Below are 27,097 nucleotides of genomic sequence, written 5' to 3'. Positions count from 1 at the left end.
CTCCATCAGTAGTAATTTTGTCCCCTTATTACACATTGAAATTTGTCCTTGCTTCTCAGTTTTTTAACTCATCACTTTTAACTTTCATTTCTATACAGATAGTTATTGATAAAATAATAAGGTTTTTGATAGAGGGGGGAAAAAAGAATTGGGCTTTTTTTTTTGTAACTGCAAATTGTTCAAATCGTGATCTGTTAAATATTACTCACTCTCTTTAACATTATAGTTAGGAATATGAGAAATGAATGTAATGCCAAAAAGAGGAACTAAATCATGGTTTATCTAGCTCAGTCTCACTTAGAAGGAGAACACGTAGAGAAATCGGAGTACACAGAGCTGTAATGCTTACAGTACATAAAAAGCAAATGGAGAGATTGACTCTTAAAGATTATGCTCCTGAGCCATTACCAAAGGTAATTTTTTTCCTCTATGTTATTTAATTAGAACAATAAGATATGAAATTACTTATATCCAGGGCTTGAAAACACATAACTCTAAATTTCAACTTAATTTTACATGTTTAAGTCTTATAAACATTTAAACTTTAACTTACATTTTGCTTTATAAGTTAGAAATAGATAAAATTTTTAATGCTGTTTTTTAAATTATTGGTCACATTTTATTATAAGGTTTCATTCAGTATAAATTTGATAGAAGAAAAAGGAAATGGGGAATTGAAGAACTGATATGTGAGACTTCTAAACATTATTCTTTTTTGACTGTGCAGAAATGGCTTCAAATTTTGCCAAAATCCATACAGAACTGGAATGAATATGTTTTCTCATTTTATAAAATATATGTGTTACAAAGAATTCATTGAAGACATGATTATAATATATATGATGTAAGAAATGTTTATATATCTATCATCTATCAATCATCTAATTTTTTAAAAAGCACAGATAAGGAAGTCATTTTATTGATATGTTTTTGATGCATTATAAATGTGAAATTTTGACAATTATATTTCCTTAAAGTGAGGCTAGGTTTGAATTTTGTAATTTAATTTGAGACACCTCTCAGTATCCACTGCAGTAAATGTACTTGCAGTTTAGTGCTCATATCATTTATCACATTGAATAGCATTCAGGAAGCCCTTGCATGGGGAGAAATGAGTTCTATAAAAATGAAAACTGTTAAAATAAATAAATCACTTGAATTAGATATGAATGATATTAAATATGGATTATTCAAATCATATTTGTAAGGTTGACTTTCTTTATTGTTAAAGCATGATAAACAATGTAACAAATAAATAAATTCGCACAATTTATAGTGTTTTAGGGGCAAAAATGAAAGAATATTTGATTATAACTTTTTGCTACTTCATATTTTTAATATGAGCAAATATTAAAAAAAAGCAAGTACAATTAAGCAAAGACCTTCAACTCACATATATTAATAGGGATTTGAGAAATACTATAAAATAGAAATTATGTTGTTATAGTATGACATTATAATTATATTTTTACAGGTGTATGCTATCACAAAAGAAAGAAAAAATATAACTGCTTATCCATTATTGCCCATTTTAAACAAAGACTGCACAGAACTTCACAAAATATTTTTATAGCTCAGAACTCAAAAAATTTTCCCCTTGGATATCAGTAAAATTTTCTTTAGCTACCTTTCACTTTTGGGGGGAATTGTGTCAGAATTTGAAAAAAATAGAAAATAAATCGCTTAGAAAGCATTATTAGGATGTGAATTTGTTAAATTCAGCTAGAGATATATTTAGTTGCTTAAATTACATGAGGCCAACAAGAAGAAGGAATACGTACTTCAGAGGTTTGCACAATTTTTCATACAACTAAATAATTTGATTTACTCACGTTAGCTATTTCTTTTCTTGTCCATAATTCTCATGTAAAGGTAGAGTTTTAGTTGCTATTTCTCACTGAAAATACAGAACAAAGTAAAGAAATAATCATTAAAAAAATATTTGATAGGCTGTGAAATGGGTCAGAAATATTTTTTTTTCTTTTTAAAAATTTATTTATGTATGAGAGAGAGCATGCACAGGACTGGGGGGGATTGGCAGAGGGAGAGGGACAAGCAGACTCCCCGCTGAGGACCCTAAGATCATGACCTGAGCCCAAGTCAGATGCTTGACTTACTGAGCCACCCAGGTATCTCCAGAAATATCTTTTCATAGTGTTATACTGGTGACAGACTCAGAGATATACTCAGGTGACAGATACAGGATTGAATTTTAGATGTATTTTTCAGTTGATTTGCTTATGACCTTTACCCATTCATAGACTTCATAGAATTTCCTTTTTTGATTTATAGTCAAACCCCAAAATTCCAGTGGCACTATTGTTATTTCTTAGAAGAATGTTATAACACATACAGTGGGTAATGGTAATGAGTGTGAGCCACACTCATTATTAGAAAGATAAATATGAATGTAGAAAATGGAGAAGCATTTTAAATGTGTGTGGAAAAATATAGGAAAAGGGAATATACTGAAACCACTTAAGTATCTTAATATATAATAAAGACTTTCTGAGATCTGCTATGGGTAGTTTAACACAGTGCTACTTCTAGAGAATACGTTTTAAAAACTTTGGAAATAATTTCCAAAATGTTAGCTGTTGACTAAAATCTTCCCCAAACAGTCTTCAGGTGAGATTAGTGCATTCTTCCCCAGCTCAGAATAGAAACCACAGAGCTATTTTTCTAGTGAGAACAGTCTGCTCTTCTGAAAAAGCACCTCCTGTGCAGCTCCCCCAGCCAGTCCCTGGCTCTGTATTGTAGTGCTCCCCGTCACACTGACCGGAAACCTCAGATGGTTAGATTTTGTGAGTCCATAGGTACTGCTTGAAAATGCAGGAAAGACAAGAGCTGCTGTATTACTCTGCAGGGGAAAATGAAACTAAATTTAGATCTGCATTCACCAAATCTAGCATCAGTTGTTTTGTGGCTCCTTCATAGTGCTTTGGGCTGCTTTCGGATTTGCACATTTCAGGAACAACATTGTGGAGACTCTGTTGTCTGCAGTGGTCCATTGGAAGGAAGTTGCTTTCAGTGCTCAACTGTTTCCGGTCTCTGTGGGAGGCCTGCCACCTCTGAGTTTCAGTCTCACACTGTACAACTTGCTGCCCTCTTGTCTCACCAAACACCAAACCTCAAGAATCTATCTGCCAGGGATCAGGTCATTTGCTGCTTCATCAGCTTTTCTTTCTTACAGAATCCACTTTAGTATCTTTCAAAACTTGAGCCTTTAAAACCAAAATTTTTGTTAACTTTCCAGTGCTTAAGAAAAGTTCAACCTGGGACACCTGGGTGGCTCAGTGGGTTAAAGCCTCTGCCTTCAGATCAGGTCATGATCCCAGGGTCCTGGGATTGAGCCCCACATCGGGCTCTCTGCTCAGTGGGGAGCCTGCTTCCCCCTCTCTCTCTGCCTACTTGTTCTCTCTCTCTCTCTCTCTCTCTCTCTCTCTGTCAAATAAATAAAATAAAATAGAAAGAAAAGTTCAACCTTAGCTATTTCACTTTAATTCTGAAGTAGTATTTTCCTAATTTTATAAACGAGGAGATTGTGGCTTAGGAAAACATTTTTAAAACGTGTTGTGTTTATGTGAACAAATAGGGGACATAGAATTTAAAACTAGGTACCTGATATGTGCCAGACAAAGAATTCAGAGTTGGATAATATAGACATGTCCTCAAGGATACTGGTATGTAGTGGGAAGGGAGACAATAGATATACAAATGAATTAATGCCTTTCAGTGTAATAGAAGTTAGTGTGAAATTATATTAGAATCTAAGTGAGAAAACAGGAGGGAATGAACAATTCAGTATGGGGTGCCCAAGTAAGGTTTCTTTTCTTTTCTTTTTTTTAAGATTTTATTTATTTATTTGACAGAGATCACAAGTAGGCAGAGAGGCAGGCAGAGAAAGAGAGGAAGGGAAGCAGGATCCCTGCTGAGCAGAGAGCCCTATGCAGGGCTCAATCCTAGCATCCTGGGATCATGACCTGAGCTGAAGGCAGAGGCCTAACCACTGAACCACCCAGGTGCCCCACAGGTGAGGTTTCTAAGAAGAAGGAACCAAACATTCAAAAAGAGGGGAGAGTCAGGGAGAGTTATTTGGAGTATTCTTGCATTTGTCATTTCCTAGTCAGTCCCATCCCTACACTTACTGTCTTATTTCTTGTTTTCCCTCTGTATCCTGATTTCCTCCCCCCAACAAACAAACAAACAAACAAACAAAAAAAAAAAAAAGAAAAAGAAAAACCACTGGTCAATGCCTTTTAAGTATCTTTTATCACCACAGTATCGTGTGTGGTCACTAACCCATTTGAGTTATGGACTATGTTTTCTTTACTGTGCTATGCCATTTACACTGATTATAGTAAGTATATATGTATACTATTGAAAAAAATTTGATATGTAATGTTACTTTAATTTCCTTGTTTGTTCTGAACATCTAGTATCTTCTTAACTGTTGTTAGGGAAACTAATGACAGAGAAAAAGAAGAAAAAAATGGGAAAAGTGAGCTAAGGAAGAAAAAAGAAGAAAATGGTGAGAAAGAAATAGAGAGAAAAAGGAATGATTGTTAATAACTGTGGGCAGGGCGCCTGGGTGGCTCAGCTGGTTAAGCAACTGACTTCAGCTCAGGTCGTGATCCTAGAGTCCTGGGATCGAGTCCCACATCAGGCTCCCTGCTTGGCAGGGAGTCTGCTTCTCCCTCCAAACCTTCCCCTTCTCATGCTCGCTCTCTCTCTCTCAAATAAATAAAGACTTAGAAAATATATTAAACAAACAAACAACTTTGGGCAGCAAGATGCTAGCTCTTTCCACCTGCTTGCAAATTTTGTGCATGTGAAAGGAAAGCTTTCCTAGACAGGAAATTTTAGGGATTATGATATGAAAATAGGACATGAAAAAGTATAGGAAAGATCATTAGAGACATGACGGAGGCCTGATATATGAAATCAAAACTCGTTCTTTGAAATCGCCAAATTATTTTCTAAGTGAGCAATATTAGTTCAAGATACTTCAGAATAAAGTTTGGTATTACACACAAATGTGGAGATGAAAAGAGAAGGCCTCTAAGGCCAACAGAAGCCAAGTCTTCCATATTGTCTAACATGTGTATATAGAGGAGAATTACTTGATCATAGGATGTGAAAATGGAAAATTTGTTAATAACCTTTTAGTCTCAAACATTCATTTTGGAGATGAGGAAATGGAGACCTATATGCCTTTTCCAAGCACAAACAAGGAACCGTTAGGAGACCTGACTAGATTTTACATCCTGGATTCCTTTCCTAGTAAACTGAGGCCTATTAACATGGACATGGAAGATGTCATAAGTGGACTACACTTAGGAGACATAAAATTAAGCGCTTGAGAAGTCAAGCAGAAATTCTAGAGAATCATAATAAAGAGAGAACTACAAAAACATGTTACGATTTCTATGTGGGCCAAACTATTTGAAGATTCAAGGCTGAGTGAGGGTGGGTGCAGTTGTGGGGAAGCAGATGTGAAATTAAATATTTCTCTGACTTTTAATATCTCATTTTCTATCTTTTAAATGTCTTGCTAATTGTGGGTTGATTATTATATTAGAATTGTAATCTTAGGACCGATAAAAAGTTGAAGTAATTTTTAAAACAGATTTTTCTTTTTGAAGTGTATCTCTCAGATTACCCATTTTTTTGAAAGATTTTATTTATTTATTTGATAGACAGAGATCACAAGCAGGCAGAGAGTCAGGCAGAGAGAGAGAGGAGGAAACAGGCTCCCCACTGAGCAGAGAGCCCGATGCAGGGCTCGATCTGAGGACCCTGGGATCATGACCTGAGCCCAAGGCAGAGGCTTTAACCCACTTAGCCACCCAGGCACCCCTCAGATTACCCATTTTTAAAAGAGATTAATTGCTTTATGTTAGAAAGAGAGGGAAAGAGAGAAGGAATGGGGGAGGGGCGGAAGGATAAGGGGTGAGAGAGAGAGAGAATTGTTAGCAGACTCCACTCCCAACATGGAGTCCAATGAGAACTCGATCTCATTACCCTGAGATTATGACCTAAGCAAAATCAAGAGTTGAACACTTAATTGACTGAGCCACCTAGATGCCTCAGTTCCTAGTTTTTATAAATAAATAATGAGTTTCAAAAATGATAATATCTAATATTCAAACTTGTTAATGCAAATGTGGGCAATTGCCCTTCATTCTGCTGTAAGAAAATTTTCTCTCTCCTCTTAGTAGTTCTTGTCATCCCACTGAAGGGAAGCCTCTGGGGCCATATAGACAGTTGTCCCATTCTGCCTCCAGTATTGGCTGAAGTTCCTTCAGGGAGCAACAAGAGCTATAGGGTCTGGATTAGGGTAGGAGAGACAGGTACTTGCCTCAGGTGCAAAATTTAAGGGAGCACCAACAAATTCAGAAATCAAGACAAATAATATTTTAATCCAATATTTTTTTAAAAACTGAAAACTTTTAGCACACACACAAAAAAACCTGCCTAATGAACAAAGTATGACAGAATCAGTAATAACATGGTTCCAGGCCATATCAGAGCCTGAGGAAAAAGAAAAAAAACTCAATAATACTGATCTAAGAGTTGGGGAGAACGGGGAGTTTTATTTTATTGGTAAGCTACATTTTAATTAGACAGCCATGTCACAAGGAATGTTATATAAAAGATGGAAAGGGACGCCTGGGTGGCTCAGTTGGTTAAGCAGCTGCCTTCGGCTCAGGGCATGATCCCAGCGTCCTGGGATCGAGTCCCACATCGGGCTCCTTGCTCAGCAGGGAGCCTGCTTCTGCTTCTGCCTGTGCTTGCCATTCTGTCTGACTGTGCTCGCTCACTCTCTCTCCCTCTCTCTCTGATAAATAAATAAATCTTAAAAAAAAAAAAGATGGAAAGATAGAACCATTTATTCAGTCAGCTAATCTAATCTTTTTGACATGTTAGGATTTTCGATTAAATGTGTGCCTTGATGGTGGCGAGGTGGGAAACATGCTTGGGAGATGCTGGGAATGGCAAATGAGACGTTTTTAAAAGCTGGACATTTCTCATCAGAAATGTTCTTCCAATCCTGTGAAGACATTAGTTTTGGTTAAAAGCAAAAATATTGCTGAGTTTAATAGAATCACAATAGAACAAGATAAAGCAAATCTTTTAACTAGTCTTTTGAGGTAGACCCTGACAGGCTTGTTGTAGGTTCAGTGACACAGTAAGAAGTACAACATGGAAATATGTCAGCCATAGAGCAAGCAATTGCATTTTGTAGAATGTAGTCCTTCTTCGATACCTTAAATAATGTGATGTTTGACCTCATGGCTATGGCTGCTTCCCTTCACTTGTTTAACTTCTATTCATACTCCAGTTCTTAATTTAAGTATTAATTCCTCCAGGAAACTGTCTGATTCACTATAGAGTAGATCCCCAATTATATATGTTCATTCGACCACATATTTGGCATTAATCAAAATGATAAGCATATCAGTCAAAGAAAAAGAAATCATACTAAGTCTTTCAAAAAGAGTGAATTTAATAGAAAGAATTAGTTATGCAAATGGTGGAAGGGTTGATTCTACACCCTGGTGTCTTTTTCTATTGAACAGGGACCTATTAACATTGATATTGGAGATGCTAGATTTGTGGGGTACCCTCTGGAAATGTAAAAGTAGGGTGAAGTAACCCAGACTGGGACTGTGAGGTAACCCAGACTGTGTTTGTGAGTTGTCAGAGTTCCTAGCAGGGCTCCACAACTGCCAAAGAGGATGATGTTGCATGGGCTAGTATAACTGAAGTGGGGAAATCAGGGCCAAGGATGGGACCCCTAAAAGGTCGTAGCCACTTTGAGAGATACCATCACAAGGCAAAGAGAGAAGAACAATATCCAAGGGAGGGGGGAGAGCCATGACTTCTCCTCTCCTACCGTCTTCCAATTTTGTATGAATGCCTCTCATTGGCCAAAACTAACTGAAGATCAGTTGACAAGGGATTCTGGATAATATAGTTTATAGAGGTCCCTGGACCCCTATGTGAGAGCACAGAATATAGAAGAAAGACATGGAGCTAAGGCACACAATGTTAGTATACTGAATAATTATATTAATTAATGCTGTTATCAGGGTAATGCTAATCTTTCTAGGCAGTGTAACTTCTGTGGGTCAGTGTTGTGGCTTCCTTATTAACTAATATATTTCCAACACATTTCATAGTTCCTAGCCCACTGAAGATTTTGAATGAATGAAAAAAAAATGTATGAATCAATATTGTCATTTCCATTATACTTATAAGAGTCATGATTTTCACCAAAACTTAGTAATGTGCTCCTTCCAACAGCAATGTGAATAGGAACTCCACGATTTACCAAAAGAAATAAGTCCTCTATCTAAAAATAGTGAAGGATAGAGGTGAGAGAGAGGAAAAAAAAGAAGTGTGTTCATGATGGTTTCAGAGCTTAGAAAATTTTGTTCTGCCTAAGTCTTTTTTTTTTTTTTTTTAAAGATTTTATTTATTTATTTGAGTGTTCTGCCTAAGTCTTAACTGCTTTATCCATCTAGCCCTTATACCTCATGGGACACTCTAGTATATGTATTAACTAAGGAAGATTTTTCTTTTTTTTTTCAGAAGTAGCAACACTGTCATTAAGTGAAAAGTGGCCACTATACCTCAATACTCATAACTAAGATTAAAAGACAGTCTTTCTAAGTCTGTTTCAAGGCAATGTTCAGTAGACACTGTGTTCTTTACCGTTATGGTAGGGCAGGATCATTCTTCTCTCCTTATGGTTTCATCTAATTCTCTGTTTAAAGGATGCGCCACCAACCCAAGATTTTAAAATGTAGCAACATTTTAAAATTTTAGGAAACACTTCTTGTTTACCCTCTCCTTTTGAGACTCCAATTACATGTATATTAATTCATCTGAAGTTGTCTCACAGTTCATTTGTGTTTTTTCATACTTTTTCCATTAGTCTAATTTTGAATCTTTTCTATTGTTGTGTCTTTAAATTCACTAATTATTTCTTATGTAATATTGAATCTGCTGTTAATCCTATCTAGTGCATTCCCCCCCTTCATTATAAATTTTGTTTTGTTTGCTACAGCAATGAAGAAATAGGGGCTTTGGTTTTTTCTTTGCCCAATTACTAATCACTAATAATCACTACTGGCAAAGCAAATGATCAGAGTAAGAATGCAAAACACAAAATGAGTAACAGCAACTGTGACATCAAAAAAAGAAAATAACAAGATCATCATCATTGTTTACCTGAATGATAAGGAATATCTGCGCTATTTATCCAGCTTATTGGTTTTTACTGGTTTGAAAGCTTCTGCAGTTCCCTAGCTAAGATTTATGTTATCCAATGAAATTTTCATTTTAGATACTATATTTTCCTTTTCTAGAATTTAGATTTAGGTCTTTTAAAATATTCAAAAACCTATTTAATAGGTTTATGCTTTCTTTCCTTTACCTTCTTGAACATGAGGCATATGGCTATAGCAGCTGTTTTTTTTGTTGTTTTGTTTGTTTTCTTTTGTTTTGTTTTAGATTTTTAAATTTATTCATTTGAGAAAGAGAGAGAGAGCTCATGGATAGGTGGGATGGGGAGAAGGAATGGGAGAAGTCAACTCCCTGCTGAGCAGGGAGCCAGATGGGGCTCCATCCCAGGATTCTGGGATCATGACCTGAGCGGAAGGCAGATGCTTAACCAACTGAGCTACCCAGGTACTCCATAGCAGCTATTTAATGGCTTTTTCCTGTTGCTGTCATTTGAGGTGTTTATTGGTCATTTCTTTTGAATGATTTTTCCCCCATGTTATTGGCCATATTTTCCTACTTCTTTGTATGCCTGATGATTTTTGATTGGATACCAAGCATCATGAGTGGTGGCACTCTTAGTAATTTTAAAAACACTTTGAGCTTTGCTTAGTTGCTTGGAAACATTTTGATTCTTTCACAACTAGGTTTAATCTTTGCCAAATGGAATTAGAGTAGTCTTGAGTCAAAGGCTAATTTGTCCCTGTAAGTCGGGCAATATCTTCTGAGTACCTGCTTGACACATGCCCTATGCATTATGATGTTTCTTATCTCTGGTTCTTGGAAATGTGAACCATTCCCAACTTTGTATGATTGCTGGAAATTGTTCCTTCTACTCCCTTCCAGTAGTGCATTGCTCAGCCAAAAGGTAGTTTGCTTATACATATGCTCTGATTAGCGTTAAGCTGAGGACTCTGGGAGACCCTCTGTAGATTGCAGGAGCTCCCTCTTGTAGCTCTCTCTGCTCTGATACTCTGTCTTGCAAATTCTGTCATGACCTTCCCAGATCCTCATTTCTGTCTCTTCAATTCAGAGAGAATGCTGGGCTCTGTTGGGATTTCCTCTCCCTGTGACTGAAGTTTGAAAATTCTTCCCAGGTAATGAACTGAAACAATCATAGAACTTACCTAGTTTATTTCCCTTCTCTCAGGGAGGCATTGCTCTCTGCTGCCTGTTGTTCAATGTTTGAAAATATTTTGTTTGACTTTTTCTAGTTGTTTAAGGTATGGGTGAAAATCTAGTTCTTGGTCCTCTATCTTGGCTGGCAGTGGAGCTTCTTGATTTTTTTTTTTTTTTTTTTTTGCCAAACTAAAGGTCCTGCCCACATTGTTCCTAAATACCTTTTTTTTAAAACAGATGTATTTATTTATCTTAGAGAGCATGCACATAAGTGGCAGGGGGAAGGCAGAGGAAGGGGGAAAGGGAGAGAATCTCAAGCAGACTCCCCACAGAGCATGAAACCTGTTGTGGGACTCCATCTCGCGACACTGAGATCATGACCTGAGCCAAAACCAAGAGTTGGACGCTTAACTGACTGAGCCACCCAGATACCCCCTAAATGTCATCTTTTAAATTTAAAATTTAATCTAGGTACACTTGGTATCTGAACGTTATTCTGCACCATCATTTGGAAAGGTTTTAATACATGTTTTAAGAAAATGACCATAAAGAGAGCTATGTTTATGTTTGAATTATTACTTCCTACATTAGGAAGGAATGAAAAAAATTTCAGGAATTTAATCTTTGTTGAAGTCCAAGGTGCTTACCAAATTAGCATGAATGTCTCTGTGAACAAAAATTTTAAAATCCAGTGAAACAAATCAGTTCAGATTTTGTTATTATCTTAGGAACTAATTAAATTGGCCATTTCATGTTATCTCAAACTCGAGGTATTCATTTACTATTTCATCCACTAAAAGGTAAATCTCATTATGAAAAGTTATATAATTATGTAAGAGATAAGTGTATTTGTCCTGCTGAATGAAAGAAAATTCCATTGTAACAGATTTTCATTCTCAGAGAGGAAAAAAAACCACTATTAGGATAAGAAGAAAAATTTAACTGGAGAACAAAAATTTCAAAAGCTAGTATCAAAAGAGAATATTCTCTTTTCAGATTAATGTTAGAGAAATCTATTTTGAATTAACAAAGATTGATCAAGCAAACTTCCAAAAGAAATTCAGACTTTCTCATATATTTATTCATTTTCATATGCTACTGATACAGTATTATGAAATCCTACCTGCAACTTGCTCAAATAATGCAGCCCACTGCATTATTTTCAAAGGAGAGTAATGGAAATATTGCAGTTTGAATAAAATTATATTTAGAATTTATAGTTTTAAAACCTCAAATTTTGATTTTATATGATTAATTATACTGATCTAAATGAGATGCATCTCAAAATGAATGTTTAACAAATTAAGTTTTGAGTCAAAACAAAGCCATATATCACAAGGGCTTTATTTCTGTATGAACAAATATAATTTGAGTTTGAGTCACACTCACATGTCTTCCAATCACCCTTACTTTGCCTCTGAATGCTAATATAAGAACACAAAAATTCTTCTCATGAATTTTTAAATGTTAGTTTCACTTCCACTCAGCAAAGTATTAAAATAGTATTCCCCTAACTATACACTCAACAAGAAAGCACTATTACAATAAAAATGCAAACATATTCTATAATATAGATGCCAGAGTTGTTGTTGTTGTGGTTGTGGTGGTTTTATTTAATATTCTTAACTGTGTCATATATTACCATGTGATTGCTATGGTTTCATTGTTGAGCAAGGAGATAGGTTGTGGATTTTTTTTCTTTAAGGCCACTGAGTCTAGTTCTAGTGACTCCAAAGAAAGTTGAATGACAAGCAGGCCTGGAATCATTACATTACTTGTATTCAATATTATATTAGATGTCCCAGAAGGCATAATACAATTTATTCCCTGACTTTTAATTTAAAACAGATTTAATTCTTTTTATTATAAAAATAATTCATGCATATTATTGGAAATCTTAAAAATGAGTGAAATTGAGAATGGCCAGTCATAGTTCCACTACCCCAGGAAGAGGAACTTTAACAGAAATAAGGTCTTTGGACTAACATTAAGCAATTTTAAGTAACAGAAGACCAGTAGTAAAACTATAAGAATAAACAAAGTATAACAAAAAAGTTGTAGATTAAGCAAGAAAAATGTTTTGGTGTGTTGAACTGTGTAATAATTTAGACTTTAAGAGCCAAAAGAAACAAACTTGTACTTTTGAGAATTAATTTACCTGATGGAGAATCAAGATAGGGAGAAGGAAGCTTTTCTGTTTGGTCTGTATTCTGTACACATTGGCTGTCATAAAGGAGATTATAGGGGCACCTGGGTGGCTCAGTGCATTAAAGCCTCTGCCTTCGGCTCAGGTCATGATACCAGGGTCCTGGGATTGAGCCCCACATCGGGCTCTCTGCTCAGCAGGGAGCCTGCCTCCCTTCATCTCTCTCTCTCTGCCTCCCTCTCTGCCTACTTGTGATTTCTGTCTGTCAAACAAATAAACAAAATCTTAAAAAAAAAAAAGAAAGAGATTGTAGTATGGATGCCTATTACCTAGCTGCAAGGCAAAATGCTTGAGGAGGTCATGGTGAATTGCCAAGTTTGGTAATGATTCTTGGAGTTCTCTACTGTCTACAAACTGAAAAGTTGTCTGAATTTTTGTTTTGTTTAGTTGGGTGTTGAATGCAAGTACTGGGACCATTAGAGAAAAAAAAGTGCATTTCTTTTGTTGTTATTTGAAGCTATCACCAAATATTACATCAAATGAAATATTATTTAGAAGTAATTATTTTTTTTTTTAAGATTTGATTTATTTATTTGACAGACAGAGATTACAAGTAGGCTAAGGCAGGCAGAGAGAGAAGAGGAGGCAGGCTCCCTGCTGAGCAGAGAGCCCGATGCGGGGTTCTATCCCAGCACCCTGAGATCATGACCTGAGCCGAAGGCAGAGGCTTTAATCCACTGAGCCACCCAGGAGCCCCAGTATTATTTAAAAGTAATTCTTAAAGTCTATGTTCACAGCTGCAATTTGAGAAATGGTGCTCAAACTTACACGCACACACACTAATCATACCCACTCCTCCCTTGCATGTTATTCTTACACAGTTTTATAATTAAACATTATTGTAATCCCCCAAATTAGAATTATTGTTTTTGATTTATTTAGATGCTTGTTTAGATTTAACTGCTTACTAACTACTTCTGTGCTCACCATTCATTTTCAGCCCTTCAGATCTTGCTTTTCAGATCATTTTCTTCCTAATCCCTTTAGTGAGTGTATGTTAATAGTAAACTATCAATTTTTATGTGTCTGTCTGCAAAATGAGTTTATTTCATCCTCATTTTGGAAAAATGCTTGAAACCAGTTTTTTGGTTCTTCTTTTTTCCAACCTCCTACACTCTCTTTTCCAGTGTAAGCCTCGGCTGATGATCTTGCTTTCTATTCAGTGAAAAAAATTGAAGTCCTTAGAAGAGAACATGCAGAGGCACCCAGCACCACCGTACCTACACTCTGCTGCTCTGACTGAAACTTGAGATGACTCACCACGTCCCGCCTAAAATCAAGTTTTCCAGTGTGTGCTTGTCCCCATTCCTTTTATCATCTCCTCCAGCAATTCTTTCCTCTTTCTTCTGCACAATCACTGTTTGTTTTCTAGAGGACTGTCTCATCAACAGACAGCATCTTCTTATTTCTCCCATGTATTTCTGAAAAGTTTTTGTCCTTATTTGCATGGTCAGCTACCACAATATTTCTCTGCTTCCCTTTGCAGCAAACCTCCTTGAAATGATTATTCTTTAAAGCCTGTTTCTACTTCTTTCAATTATTCTATTCAACTATCCAATTGGGTTTGCACACCACTAATTTTCCAAATCACTTTTTTAAAGGTTCAGTGACTAAATCCAATGCTGAATTCTCAGTTTCCATCACAGTCCACTATCAGCAGCATTGGACACCATCATTCCTTTAATATATTTTCTTGACGTGGCCATACAATACCTCTTTTGGTTTTCCTTCTCACATGGATTGGATTACTCTCTCTCAGTGTTTTGTGCCCATTTCTCTTCATTTCCCTAACCAGCTGAAATTTCCCTAGTCAACACGTGGTCCATTTCTCTTTTATATTCACACTCCATCTCTTGGTCATCTTGTCCAGTGTTTTGCCTTTAATTGCCATCCATATGCCAATGACTCCCAAGTTTATATCTCTAGTGAAGATCTTTCTCCTGAACTCTGGATGAAATTATCTAACCATTAGAGACTCTTAATCTCAGGGAACAAACAGGGTTGCTGAAATGGAGGGGGATAGGAGGGATGGAGTGGCTGGGTGATGGACTTTGGGGAGGGTTTGTGCTATGGTGGGTGCTGTGAATTGTGTAAGACTGATGAATCACAGACCTGTACCCCTGAAACAAATAATATATTATATGTTAATTAAAAAAGAAATTATCTAACTTCCTATTCAACAGCTCCACATTGATATTAATAGATGTTTCAAAGTCAGCATGTCCAAACCTAATTTCCAATATCTTCCCTCTTTCTGTTAAGCTGCTTCAACCATAGCCACAAGGCAGATTAATGACCTCCCCCCTTTTTTAGTAGCTCAGATAGAATGTTTTAGTAATCTTGATTCCTCTTACCAATCTAGCAGGAAATTCTATTGTCTATATCCACAATAAATCCAGAGTCTAGCCATGTCTTACCACTCCCCTGCTCTCACTCTAGTCTGAAGCATCTTTATCTTGAGCCCAAATTACTTCAAAGTCTCATAACTGGTTTTCTTCTTTGTCACCACCTCCAGCCACATATTTTCACATAGTAGTCAGTAGTCAATGTGATCCAGTTAAAATATCAAGTGTGCAACTGCACACACTTCTTGCCCTCCGTTCCCTATTTCACTGAGTAAAAAAGTTCTTTTTTTTTAAATTAACATACAATATATTATTTGGTTCAGGGGTATAGGTCTGTGATTCATCAGCCTTTTTTTTTTTAAGATTTTATTTATTTATTTGAGAGAGATCACAAGTAGGTAGAGAGGCAGGCAGAGAAAGGGAGGAAGCAGGCTCCCTGCTGAGCATACAGCTCAATGCTGGGCTCAATCCCAAGACTCTGAGATCATGACCTGAGTCAGAGGCAGAGGCTTAATTAGCCACCCAGGCACCCTTGATTCATCAGTCTTATATAATACCCAGCACTTATCACAACACATACTCTCCCTAATGTTCCATCACCCAGTTATCCCACCCCCCTACTGCCCTCCCCTCCTGGAACCCTCCGTTTGTTTTCTAAGATTAAGAGTCTGTCATGCTTTGTCTCCCTCTGGGGCTTCATCTTGCTTCATTTTTTTCTCTCTTCCCCTATGATCCTCTGCCTTGTTTCTTAAATTCCACATATCAGTGAGATCATATGATAATTGTCTTTCTCTGTTTGACTTAATTCAATTAGCATAATACCCTGTAGTTCCATCCATGTTGTTGCAAATGGCAATATTTCATTTTTTGTGGCTGTGTAATATTCCGTGTGTGTGTGTGTGTGTGTGTGTGTGTGTGTGTGTGTGTGTACCGTATCTTCTTTATCCATTCATCTGTGATGGACATCTGGGCTCTTTCCATAGTTTGGCTCTTGTGGACATTGTTGCTATAAACATTGGGGTACAGATACCCTTTCTGATCACTCCATTTGTTATCTTTAGGGTAAATATCCAATAGTGCAATCTCTAGGTCATAGGTTAACTCTATTTTCACCTTTTTGAGGAACTTCCATACTGCACCAGCTTGCATTCCCAGAAAATCAAATCTCACCTTTTTCATGAATTCTATTCTGACAGCCCATTTAAGTTTATTAACCTCTGTCTTTTCAGTCCCCTGGTCTACTGTTTTCACAGAATACTTTCCTTATTTATTATGGTTATTATTTATTGATTGTTTCTCTCTGTTGGAACATAAATTCCAGAAAAGTAGGAATTTTTTGGTCAATTTTTGGTAGATTCTAATCACTGTCTAACATAGTATATGAACAATACATTTTGTTGAATGAATGATTGAATGGGATAATTTCATGGGGTGTAGGATGCTACATTGACAGCTAGTTTTTCTCAGTATTTTGGAGTTATCATTTATCAATCTTCTGGCTTCCATTATTGTCATTAAGAAATCAGCCACCAGTCAAATTTTTCCTTTCAGCAAATCTATCTTTTTCCTTGGGATGTTTTAAGGACCTCTTTTTTTCTCTGATGTTTTGTAGCTTCATTACAATATGTCTGAGTATGGTGTTTTTCATTAATTCTGATTGAGACTTATTGAGGTTCCTCTGTATCTCATCATATCAGGAAAGATCTCAACCACTGTCACATCAAATATTTCTTCTACATTTTTTCTCTCATTAATTTCTGAGACTCCAATTAATAGACATATGTTAGACTCTCTATTTTCATGTCTCTTAACTTTATTGATTTTCAGTCTTGGTTCTCTGAATTCTATTTTGAGTAATTTATTCATATATGTCTCAGAATTCACAAATTTCTCTTCATTTTTGTATAATCTGTTGTATAATCCAAACTTTGCATCCATAGTTCTTGTTACTATGTTCCCTCATTTAAAAATTTTTAATTTTTTCCTTTTCAAATATCTGTCATTTTCCATGATCCCTTCTTCTGCCACTGTACTTCATAATAGTCTTTTCCAGTTATTTAACTCTATCAAGTAAACTCATTTTGCACGCTTCTTATGATTATTAGAAGAGAAACCCTCCGAAAATATTATTTGGCAGTTTCCTGATTTATATCTTGTTTCTCACCTCTAGTTATTTAACCCTTCCATGTTTGGTGATTTTTCACTGTGAGTCAGTTTTGAAGCATCAACTGATACTTTTTTGAGGAATATGTAAAGTGAATTTTTCTCACTTATGTTAGAAACTTATGTTTACTACCAACCTTGAATCACTTTAATCTACATTTTATATTTGTCAGCAACCTGAGAAATTTTGCCTGCTCTAGTGTTACCTTGTTTTAGTAAGTTGTCATGGATATTTCTGAGACAATGTGAATAAGGAATTCAGGTCTATTTGTATTTCTTTTCCTTATATGCCTGTGGTTCTTGGTCATGCTGCTTTGAAGAATGAAGAGGTAGACCACATGAAGAGTGATGGGCAGCAAAGCAAAGTTTACTGAAGGATAGTTAAGTTTATTGAGCAGTAGTACAAAGCTCTAGAAGAGGGAGGGGACCGGTGTGGGTGGCTGCAGGGGTTTCAAAGTCTAACGGTTTTTATGAGACTGTTGATGGGTCATTTTAATCTAATTAACCCTCCATGCACCTGTCACCTAATCAGGTTTTTGTTCATGCACTCATCTACCTATCAGGTAGTTGTTCAGATGGGAAAGGGTGGAGGGCTCCTTCTAGGATGGTGTAAAATTCCTTTAAGGATAGTTTCCTTTTAGGGTGGGGTGGAGAAGAGGGAGAAGGGGAGTGGGGTTTGTCCCTGCCTGCCTTTTTTCTGACTATCCTTCATTATTTGCCTATGGATTCAATCTAATATCTGGATCTAAATTAATCCAAAGTAACTATTTCCTGAGAGTGTTTCTGGACCTGAAACTACATGATACCTAAGTAGAGCTCCTGGGTCCTTTAACAAATCAAAACTTTATTTTTGGCTTCTGAGTCCTGGTATCTCTGATTGGAAATATTTTGGTTTCTAAGAACTGCCTGTAATTGATTGAGCTCCGGGCATTTGCTGGATAGGAGTCTAGTAATTGTGATCCTCTACATGGGTGCACGAAAGGAAGTGGCCTCTGTGGTGTGATTTGATGGATGCTGCCCAGACCTTTTTGACCAAACGATTTCCTCCTCTCTTTAGCTGTGGCTCAGAGATGACTGTTTTAGCCATTTCATAATCAGACAGCAAAAACAGGAGTCACAGTCTTCAAATAGCTCAGGGGAAGGGTAGTATTTATAGATATCAGCTTTCTCCTTAGTATGGATTTGATTATAAGATAAGGTGAATGTCATTGTGGAAGGTTAAGAGCCTATGGAGAAAAGATTTAGGACTGGTAAATTTCCAAGGAAAGAAGAAGAATCTGTCGGAAGTCATTCAGACAATTTACTGTTGTGAAAGGACAAGCATTAAAAATTTCCAAAGGTCAGGGGAAAATGTTGGGGTGATTTTTACTGTTGAAAGATTTTTTTCTCTGTTGGTGCCATGCTTCTTGGCCACACCCCTTTAAAGAACGTGGAGGTAGACCAGACAGAGTGGTGGGCAGCAAAGCAAGGTTTATTGAGTCATAGCAAAGCAAAGCAATTGCACAAAGCTCCCAAAGAGGGAGGGACCCCGGAGGGGTTGGCCACAGGAGTTTCTAAGTCTAGGGGGTTTTATGGACTTGTTAGCTGACTCTTTTAATTTGATTAACCCTCTCTGTGCCTGTCATCCGATCAGGTTTTTGTCACCAATCTATCACTTGTGAAAGGGTGGAGGGCTCCTACTAGGGAGGATAAAATCCTTTTAAGGGTGGTTTCCTCGTGAGGGGGGATTTGTCCCTGTTTTCCTGCTTTCCAATTGTCCTTCATCATTATTATTATTTATAAGATTTACTTATTTGAGAGAGAGAGAGAGAGAGAGAGAAAGCAAGTACAAGTGGGGAGGGCAGAGGACGAGGGAGAGAGAGAATTCTAAGGAGACTCCCTGCTGTGGGTGGAGTCTGATGTGGGGCTCCATCTCATGACCTTGAGATCATGACCTGAGCTGAATCCAAGAGTTGGTTGCCTAATTGACTAAGCCACCCAGGCTGCTGGCATGATTATTTTTAGAATACAGTTTTATTTGTATTTATTTTTACTTTTTTTGCAGTAGTTAGCCAGGATTACATACAGTCTATATGTATTTGTCAGATTTCTCCAGAGAAAGAGAGAGGAGACTGATTTTTAAACAATTGGCTTACATGACTGTGGGAGCTGTCAAGTCTGAAATCAGTAGGGTGTGCTGGTAGGCTGGACCTTTAAGTCAAGAGTCGATGTTGCAGTTCTGAGTCTGACTGAATTCTGCAGAGTAGGCCAACAGATGGGAAACTCAGGCAGGGTTCCTATGTTGTGATTTTAAGGCAGAACTGAATATTCTTTAGGAAAACCTATCTTTTCTCTTTAGGCCTTAGTAATTGAATAGATGAAGCCCACCTACATTATGGATGCAATTTGCTTTACTTAAGGTCTACTAATTTAAATACTAATCACATCTAAAATATACCTACATACCAACATCTAGACTGGTGTTTGACCAAATGACTGAGCACCATGGCCTAGCCAACTTGACACAAAAATTAATCATCATACAATCCTATAAAATTTTAGTGGACTGCCTGCCAATTTCATTTAACATGATTACATTTGCTAATGCTTCATAACTTTTATATCATGCCTTTTGCATACCCAAATTTAGTAATCCAGATACCCACATGACTGATAGTCATGGAGTTTTTGTGCTGAGGTGCTAACTTGATCAGTGAATCAAGACATGTTTGCAAAATACCACGCTAAGGAAAAGTGTCTGAGAGTCCTTCATCTCCAGTTTTCTCTGGGCCTCTTCCTTCTCCATAATCCTGTGCTAAAGTTTATAGTTAAAGGCATTGCGATATGTTTGTAGAAAAGGTAGAGACAGAGATAATATATTGGAAGAATGTGAAAGGTGGGTTTCCCCACTTCTCTGACTACTCCCAGATCTCATTTCACTGGTCAAGATTGCACAGTTCCCTGACAGAAACATCAGTAACATATACAGCAAGGGGTCATGTACACAATTCAATCTGTCAAGACATCAATTCATTTCTTGATTTAGACTCAGCGTTTTCAGTACATTAAACGTGTTTTCTGTGTCTGCTTCCAGCTGGGAAACTCTAAACTGATGTTTTTCTCTTTCATGTTGTACTTCATTGATTATCATAAAGAGTAGCCTTCATCCCTACCTATCCCATCTTGTTTCATGGATAGGGAGGGAGACAAACCATAAGTGACTCTTAATCTCACGAAACAAACTGTGGGTTGCTGGGGGGAGGGGGGTTGGGAGAAGGGGGGTAGGGTTATGGACATTGGGGAGGGTATGTGCTTTTGGGTAAATTGGAAGGGGTGGTGAACCATGAGAGACTATGGACTCTGAAAAACAATCTGAGGGGTTTGAAGTGGCGGGGGGGTGGGAGGTTGGGGTACCAGGTGGTGGGTATTATAGAGGGCACAGCTTGCATGGAGCACTGGGTGTGGTCAAAAAATAATGAATACTGTTTTTCTGAAAATAAATAAATTGAAAAAAAAAAAAAAAGAGTAGCCTTCAGGTTTTGAAATTCTCACACTCAACAAAGAATTCTCCTAAAACATTGTCATCTTTGGTGGAAATGTCATTTGAATTTCAAGAGATTACAGGTAGGAATTGAACCAACTACTTCAGTATTGCATAACAGTCAGCTTTTCACTCTGAAATGAGAATTACTACCCCATATATCTTCTATTCAGCTAGCTCTGCATTTTCTCTGAATGTCTGCTATGGCAACCTCTCTGTGTTCATCTGGTCTTCTGTAGCGAAAAGAGCTCACAAGACAGAGATAAAAATGAAATAAAAGTTTATTTCTCTGACATATTGATAGTCTAAAGTTAGGCTGTAGTCTGAAGATAATGGTAGAAGGTTTTCTCCTAAAAGGTCAACAAAGTATCTTTGTTGGTGGGTTGGTTTTGTCACCAGAAATTTATTTCTGTTTCTGGTCCAAGACAGTTGTTCTACTGGTCACTGCATTCCAACTAGTGAGAAAAGAAGCTGGTTCAGGACAGGCTGCTTATCTAAAAGAGGTAGTCATAAAAGTTACATGCATCACATTCACTCATCTCCTATTTGGCTGAACTCAGTCATATGGCTACAGCTAGCTGCAAAGGAAGTTGGGAAATTTAGTCTTTAGCTCAATAGCCATGTACCTAGCCAAAACCCAGAGGGTTTTATAAAAGAAAAAAAAGAGAAGAATAATAAATACTGGATGGCAGTCAGTGGTCTGTGCTATACTTACACTCAGCATTAAACTGTTTGCTATTCTTAGTTAAGGCTTTTTTGTAAATATAAATAATAAATATGTTTGAGCTGACTTTAATGAAAATAGAGAATGTTTTGTAAAGACAAGGGAACTTGAGTGTGGGAATGCAGCTGGACCTCAGGAAGAGACTAGAAACAGGAACTGAAAATTATGAGGTCCCTCCTGTTTGCATCTCTGCTTCTTTCTGTAGTTCTGATTCGTTCTCTCTCCATTGCTTGGCTTTCTGCAACCCTAGGCCGCCTAAGAAAAATAGCATGTACAGAGATCCTGAGCTAATCTGAGACAACAAAAGCTGCATGCAGATTTTGTTTGGCTTTTCTGAATCTCAATTCGAAGTTTCAGGGTGGGGGGCTCTGATTGGTCTAGCTAGGATCAAGTGTCTACTTTTGTCTACTTCCTTGTAGCAAAGGGTCAGTTAGTGTAATTATAGCTGGTAGGGCCCAACAATGTGTGGGAAATACGTTCAGAAAAATGAGGAGGGGTTCCCTAAAAGATGTCACTACCTCCAGCCTTATTAGTATTCTTAGAAATCCTCCACTTAGATATGATCCTGACCTTTTGTGCCCAGCTTTTCCAGTTTACTGCTAAGGCAAACATTCCTAGAGACCAACAGAATTCATAGCAGATTCTTATTTATTGAGTTGTAAAAAATTCCTTCTGAAGATTTTTACAGTATGGACAATCTTCATCACAGAAGACTGTACTTGAGAAAGAGAACAGCTAGGACAGCTGTCTGCTGGTAGCTGGCCTGACACCAACAGCTAAGGCATGGTGCTCTGCTTTTCCTAAATAGCACCAGTCACCTCTGATCACAATAGAAAGACAAGGATAAAACCCTGCACAATGCAGACAAATGGCCGAGTCCCTTCCTCTCCTGTCTAAATGAGTGACTGCTGCCTGTTTACCAATTACAGCTTTAGACTCATTGTGTTTTTGCTGATGCTGAGAAAACTGACACCCAACTACTGAATTGCTTGTACTTTCTGATAACATCCAACCTAGTGCTGGGCTGATTCTTAGTACCTTCTTTAAAAATCATCTAATAGAAGCCCAACTCTTATAACTAGCTCCCCGCTGCACCCTTGAACTGAGGTGATCCGTAGCTCCTCATGGGATATGGTCTCCCTGGCTCTGGCAAGCAATCAATCCAACTTTGTTTGACTTCCACGGTATGTCTATAGTCCTTGGATGATGGTACTTCTCTGAGGGATCTGACTGAAAGAAAAACAAAGCAAAATTGATAAAACAAAACACTCTATACACATGTGCATACACACAGAGACTCCCTTTGTCTCTTGTATTTTTTGTCCAGTGGTACTGAGCATATTTTTAGGTGAACTGGTTCATTTAGAAGATGATTAAATATACTTGTTATAACTTGAGGAGCTCAATAGCTTGTTGCAAGGGGATGTTACAGAAACTCATTTTTTTTAACTTAGCTCTTAAAACTTCTTAAAATATGAAAAAATCACCTTGAAAGTTTATTATTCGTTACATTAACATAAAGATGAAAATAGAATAGTTTGAACTGCTCTAACTCCTTTATACAGTTCCACATATTTAAAACTACTCAAGAAATTTAAGTTTGGAAAAAAAAAAAAGAAATTTAAGTTTGGAAATGGCAATTAGCCTTTTAATTTTTACTTTTTTTGGTCACATCCTGCCTGACATATTCTTCTGGTGAACTTTTGAACAATTCCTACAGCACTTCCTTAATTAGCAAGTAATATAAGTGCTCGTGCTTCTCTTAAAGTATTTCAGTGATTTATTGATTATAAATTTCCAGAAGGTGTTGACCATGTAATAGAGGAGTTTGTTTACTTGCTTGTTTTTTTTAAGTGTCCAACAGGACTTGGTACTTTATTCAGAGTAATCATTTTATAAATAAGTGGCTGATACCTGTGTGGTGGGGGAAATTTGGTGATGGCCCAGAAAGGACATTGGATTCAAGTACTTTGAGGGCATAGATTGTGTCATATTCAACATTATGTCTCTAGTGGATAGTAGCATGCTAGCACATTATGACTGCCCTATAAATATTTGTTGAGACATGAAAAGACCGTAATGCTATATCCTCCAGAGTGTGGAGAGTCTGGTGAAGGTCACAAATGGGAAGAGAGAAATTGAAGATGATTTTCACCTGAAATATCATTTTGTCTCTAAGCCTGGGTCTGTGGACTACCATATTCCATTAGGCAATACATTTAAAATAGTAATTGATAAAAAAAATAAAATAAAATAGTAATTGATATTCATATGCTGTATGCTGCCATAGTATACTGCTAATATATCAATGCTTTCATTTATTTTTTAATGATATAATACCTTGAAATTTTATAAAAGTTGTCTTCTATACCTCCATAATACCCACCACCAGTTTTACCCAATCTCCCACCCCCCTCCCCTCTAAAATCCTCAGTTTGTTTCTCAGAGCCCACAGACCCGCATGGTTTGTCTCCCCTTCCAATTTCCCCCAGCTCACTTCTTTCCATCTCCCAATGTCCTCCATATTATTCCTTATACTCTACAAGTAAGTGAAACCATATGATAATTGACTGTCTCTGCTTGCCTTATTTTACTCAGCATAATCTCTTCCAGTCCCGTCCATGTTGATACAAAAGTTGGGTATTCATCCTTTCTGATGGAGGCACAATACTCCATTGTATATATGGACCATATCTTCTTTATCCATTCATCTGTTGAAGGGCATCTTGGTTCTTTCCACAATTTGGCGACAGTGGCCATTGCTGCTATGAACACTGGGGTACAGATGGCCCTTCTTTTCACTACATCAGTATCTTTGGGATAAATACCTAGTAGTGCAATTGCAGGGTCATAAGGAAGCTCTATTTTTAATTTCTTAAGGAATCTCCACACTGTTTTCCAAAGTGGCTGCACCAACTTGCATTCCCACCAACAGTGTAAGAGGGTTCCCCTTTCTCCACATTCTCTCCAACACACGTTGTTTACTGTCTTGTTAATTTTGGCCATTCTAACTGGTGTAAGGTGGTATCTCAATGTAGTTTTGATTTGAATCTCCCTGATGGCTGATAGTGATGAACATTTTTTTTTTTAATTTTTTTAAGATTTTATTTATTTATTTGACAGAGAGAAATCACAAGTAGACGGAGAGGCAGGCAGAGAGAGAGAGAGGGAAGCAGGCTCCCCGCTGAGCAGAGAGCCCGATACGGGACTCGATCCCAGGACCCTGAGATCATGACCCGAGCCGAAGGCAGCGGCTTAACCCACTGAGCCACCCAGGCGCCCATTTTTAATGTGCCTGATAGCCATTTGTATGTCTTCTTTGGAGAAGTGTCTGTTCATGTCTTCTGCCTATTTTTCAATGTGATTATCTGTTTCGAATGTGTTGAGTTTGAGGAGTTCTTTATAGATCTTGGACATCAGCCCTTTGTCTGTAGTGTCATTTGCAAATATCTTCTCCCATTCCATGGGTTGCCTCTTTGTTTTGTTCACTGTTTCCTTTGCTGTGCAGAAGCTTCAGATCTTGATGAAGTCCTAAAAGTTCACTTTAACTTTTGTTTCCTTTGCCTTTGGAGACCTATTTTGAAAGAAGTTGCTGTAGCCAATGTCAAAGAGGTTGCTGCCTATGTTCTTCTCTAGGATTTTGACAGATTCCTGCCTCACATTGGTCTTTTATCCATTTTGACTTTATCTTTGTGTATGTTGTAAGAGAATGTTTGAGTTTCATTCTTCTATACATAGCTGTCTAATTTTCCCAGCACCATTTATTGAAGAGACTGTCTTTTTTCGACTGTATATTTTTTCCTGCTTTGGAGAGGATTATTTGGCCATAGAGTTTAGGGTCCATATCCGGGCTCTCTACGCTGTTCCACTGGTCTATGTGTCTGTTTTTGTGCTAATACCATGCTGTCTTGGTGATCACAGCTTTGTAGTAAAGCTTGAGATTAGGCAACATGATGCCCCCAGTTTTATTTTTCTTTTTCAACATTTCCTTAGCAATTTGGGGGTCTCTTCTGGTTCCACACAAATTTTAGGATTGTTTGTTCTAGCACTTTGAAAAACGCCAGATTATTTTAAAGTGTTTCCGGCAGTCCTTCACCTCTCTTGGTAAACTTGTCTTAACAATCTAATCTGCTGACTGTATTTCTAGAACATTGCTTCTATTGCCTCATGTCCCAGCATAAGACAGTATAATGGCTCCCATTTGCTTTTTAAACCTGTTGTCCTATCTCTCCTGAACCTCTACAATCCAGCCTACTGGAGGTTATGTCTATTTCTGTTCAAGCATCTCTAGGTGCCCAGTCTAGCTGGCTTCTCTGTTTTTTGCTTATGTGATGGCCTTGTTTATATCTGTGTTCTTTCACTTGGTGATTTCCCCCTGGTCTCTCCTTTTCCTCCCTTCTTCCTCCCAGTTCCTGGAATACTTTAGATTTAGTTTAAGCTCCCACCCCTCTATAAACCTGTTTTTCCCAGACACAAATATAATCTTCCCTGAATTACCATAGTAATTCTTCCCAGGATCCCATAGTTTATCATTAAGTTGTTTTCTAGTTGTTTCTTCTGATTTGGTTGACTTTCCTAACCTTGATCATAAACTAAGTAAATTTAAGGCTTGATGGTTTTAACTTTTTTTTTTTTTGACATTACCTCCATTCTTGGCACACTCCATAAATAATAACAAAAAAATACTAAAGAGATGAAAGGTGAGCTTTAATCAAAGGAAAGCACGATCAAGAAGTGGCTCTTGAATGGAGAAGGTTTGTTGAAAGGCTGGGGACAGGTTGGGAAGCGGTGAGAATGGCCCATTGTTCCTACGGTGCTGGATGGAGTGCTGGGCAGAGAATGGAGGCTGTCAACTCTGGTTATACTTGGCCATTGTTCCTGGGAAGCCCGCGTTAGCTCTGAGTAAGAGATAATTCATCAGAACGCTCTTGTACTTTTTTTTCTCTCTTGCTCCGGGGCAGAAACTGCTCTACTTCACAGGCTGAACTTTTTACCTCTTGCCCTGCGAGGCAGAAACATGCTGCCTGAGTGCTTCCATTTTGAGACACCTTGTAGGAATCCTTATTGAATTGCTTTAGAAGAGTAGATTCTCAGCCCTCTAGTGCAGCAATCTGCCACAGCAACCACAGAGGGTGTTATATTTCTGTCAGAGGCAGAAGCCTCCTGTAACATGGGCTCACTGGGCTTTTGGGGGAAAAAAGAGCATTTTGCAAGCCTAGTTCTAATTGAACATCTCCACGTTGCAATTATTATTGTATTTCAGTCTTGTAGCCTTTGTTACAGAGGTTTTTGTGTGAGTTAGGAGGGGACGCTTTGGGTGACTATTCAGGCTTTTACTTTTTTTCTTTAATTTATTAAAGTTCAAATTAAACAAGGCTCCTGCTGTTACCAAAGTTTTCTGAACTATTTTGTGTAAATGTTATTCACTCTTTGAAATCAATACAATTAAAAGTTGTGTTAAGAATCCTCCTTTTCAAGGCTGTGAACTTTTATTCTAAGGATTTTTAACTTGTTTCAGGTCTTTGATTTCTTAGACGCATTTCAGAAAGAAGATATACATGTTCTTTAATTGCTTCTTAAATTGGCAAAGTTATATTCTGTCTCAGACAAAAAAACTTTAAATGATTGCGTTTCTCTGTAGATTAGTAGCTTGTTAATTTTGAGGATGAAATGAAAGGAGGGATAAAAATCATTTGACAAGGTATCTCAGGAACTCACTTCAAAAAGAA

At 37.4% G+C, this 27,097-nt stretch overlaps 1 protein-coding gene across 2 annotated transcripts in view; it reads left to right on the top strand.

Annotated features, from left to right (window-relative positions):
• Positions 1 to 321: 321 nt before the first annotated feature.
• The window catches only part of TFEC (transcription factor EC), a 174,045-nt gene continuing 147,269 nt past the window's right edge, over positions 322 to 27,097 (top strand). For both annotated transcript variants that reach the window (XM_044246415.1, XM_044246414.1), the window contains exon 1: positions 322 to 413. The gene's annotated coding sequence lies outside the window, so the exon portion shown is untranslated. The remainder of the gene's footprint in view (positions 414 to 27,097) is intronic.

This window comes from Neovison vison, chromosome 4 (genome assembly GCF_020171115.1).
Source record: "Neovison vison isolate M4711 chromosome 4, ASM_NN_V1, whole genome shotgun sequence".
In the NCBI taxonomy this organism is placed as follows: Eukaryota; Metazoa; Chordata; class Mammalia; order Carnivora; family Mustelidae; genus Neogale; species Neogale vison.
Note: the sequence above shows the minus strand (reverse complement) of the source record. Positions and strands in the feature narration are given on the sequence as shown.